The 2,414-nt window shown below is 47.5% G+C and overlaps 1 protein-coding gene across 1 annotated transcript in view; it reads left to right on the forward strand.

Moving 5' to 3' along the window:
• The window catches only part of LOC106811433 (lutropin-choriogonadotropic hormone receptor-like), a 45,001-nt gene that overhangs the window by 29,139 nt on the left and 13,448 nt on the right, over positions 1-2,414 (forward strand). The gene's annotated exons all lie outside the window — the stretch shown is intronic.

Consider the following 2,414-nt stretch of genomic DNA (forward strand, 5'->3'; position numbering starts at 1 on the left):
GTGTGTGTGTGTGTGTGTGTGTGTGTGTGTGTGTGTGTGTGTGTGTGTGTGTGTGTGTGTGCACTTGCGTGTACGTGTCTACGTGTGTACGCGCGCGTGTATGATTGTGTGTGCACGCGCATGTGCATGTGTAGGAAGCGCGAAATTAGCAAGATCCTATGACTTAAGATTGAATATTTTCTAATTAGAGATCGGGGAAATTTAGTAATTACGCGTAAGTGCTTTTAGACGCAGCTCCACACGTGATAATCAATTGCATTTCTTCCGGTTTATATGGTTCGCGAAATATAAACATAATACGATGCATAATAACGACCGCAGCGCTTTCATAAATTTCATAAATTTCCCAAATAGATAAATTCTCCCTGACTTTCCATGAATTCCACATGTACTGTAATAGAATAAATGCGAAACAATTTAATCGAATATAGTTCGCTAAATATGTCAGCGCACCTATTCATTTAATCATTTTAAAGACAATTCATTCATCTTTCGCCAACAGCGGCGTTTACGTTATTAAAAAACACCATGTGCATAATAATATTTACGGTTGGTAAACCCATGCATGGTTGGCACTAGATCACATAATTAAATAACATACATTATATAATATATATGCGTCGTAGCTTTTCTTCGACAATAAGTGCATGATTATACAAGGTATAACACCCTCGTCACTTTCCTCACTTGTCCACCTCCCTAAATAAACAAAACGAGAAATGTGTGTGCTAGAAATGTTTTGTCAGAGAACATGCATGTTGACAACGATAGGTAAACTGCAGATGAGATTTGTTGGTGAAATCAAGCAGCAAGATGGCTTGGAAAAAAAGCTCGGAAAGAAGTCCGGTGTTAGTATTTGAGGACTATGTGTTGCTAGCTTGATGTCTCGCCACTGTGAAGCTTTTATGTAATTAGTAGGTCACATATATGAATTCTGTATCAGCAACACCAACGTGCGTACGTCCTGGCACGGGACAAAGCAGCGCATTCTCTATTTTAATGAATTCAACGTGCATTATTTATAGAAGCAATCAACCACATCTCGGGGTTTTGAGCAAAATCTTTAGGCCATATGCACATGCATTAGCTGAACCTCCGCCTATGCATCTGTGAACGAATCCGTCATGCATACATATGACGACATTAATGGTAGTCTGGCAGAGGACGATGGTGATAAAAATAGTAAGTAAAGCAGATCATTGCCGGTGTCGAGGGATCAATGACATCGGCGTAATGAGTTTAAATTACATTAATGATGCCGCTTGCACACCATCACGTTTTCGAATTGTTTACGCAAGATTATGCACTCTATGTCGAAATGCGAGTCTACACGACGACGCTTTACTCGAGTTAAGCGTTAACTCGAGTTAGCGATTATGTAGCGTCTACACGACAACACCTAATAGCGTTTATTACCGATTTATTATGCATGCGTGCGTGCGTGTGTATGTAAACGTGCGTGCATGCGTGCGTGCATGCGTGCGTGCGTGTGTATGTAAACGTGCGTGCGTGTGTGCGTGCGTGTTCACGTATACGTGCGTGCGTGCGTGCGTGTGTATGTAAGCGTGCGTGCGTGTGTGCGTGTGCACGTATACGTGCGGGCGTGCGTGCGTGCGTGCGTGCGTGTGCACTTACACGTGCGTACATGCGTGCGTGCGTGTGTGTGCAGGTACACGTGAGTGCGTGTGCACGTACACGTGCGTGCGAGCGTGCGTAATCACATATACGTGCGTGCGTGCGTGTGCACGTAAACCTGCGTGCATGCGTGCGTGCGTACGTGCGTGCGTGTGCAGGTACACGTGTGTGCGTGCGTTTGGATGTACACGTGCATGCGCGCGTGCGTACCTGCATATGCACGTACACATGTGTACATGCGTGCGTGCGTGCGTGCGTGTGCATGTACACGTGCGTGCATGCGTGCGTGCGTGCGTGTGCACGTACACGTGCGTGCATGCGTGCATGCGTGCGTGCGTGCGTGTGCACGTACACGTGCGTGCATGCGTGAGTGCGTGCGTGTGCACGTACACGTGCGTGCATGCGTGCGTGCGTGCATGTGCACGTACATGTGCGTGCGTGTGTATCTACACGTGCGTGCATGCGTGCGTGTGCACGTACACGTGCGTACATGCGTGCCTGCGTGCGTGGGTACGTACACGTGCGTGCGTGCGTACGCGTGTGCGCGCGTGTGCAGGTACACGTTCGTGCGTGCGTGCGTGCGTATGCACGTACACGTGCGTGCATGAGTGTGTGCGTGCGTGTGTACGTACATCGTACTAGTGTTGCCGCCTATCGTGGAGTTATGTACTATTCGCTAACTTGAGTTAAGCGTCTACACGGGGCCTTAACTCGAGTTAAGGTAACTCGAGTTACCTTAACTCGAGTTAAGGGGGCGTATAGACGCTTAACTCGAGTTA

The sequence above is a fragment of the Priapulus caudatus genome, unplaced genomic scaffold (genome assembly GCF_000485595.1).
Source record: "Priapulus caudatus unplaced genomic scaffold, Priapulus_caudatus-5.0.1 Scaffold538, whole genome shotgun sequence".
NCBI lineage: Eukaryota > Metazoa > Priapulida > Priapulimorpha > Priapulimorphida > Priapulidae > Priapulus > Priapulus caudatus.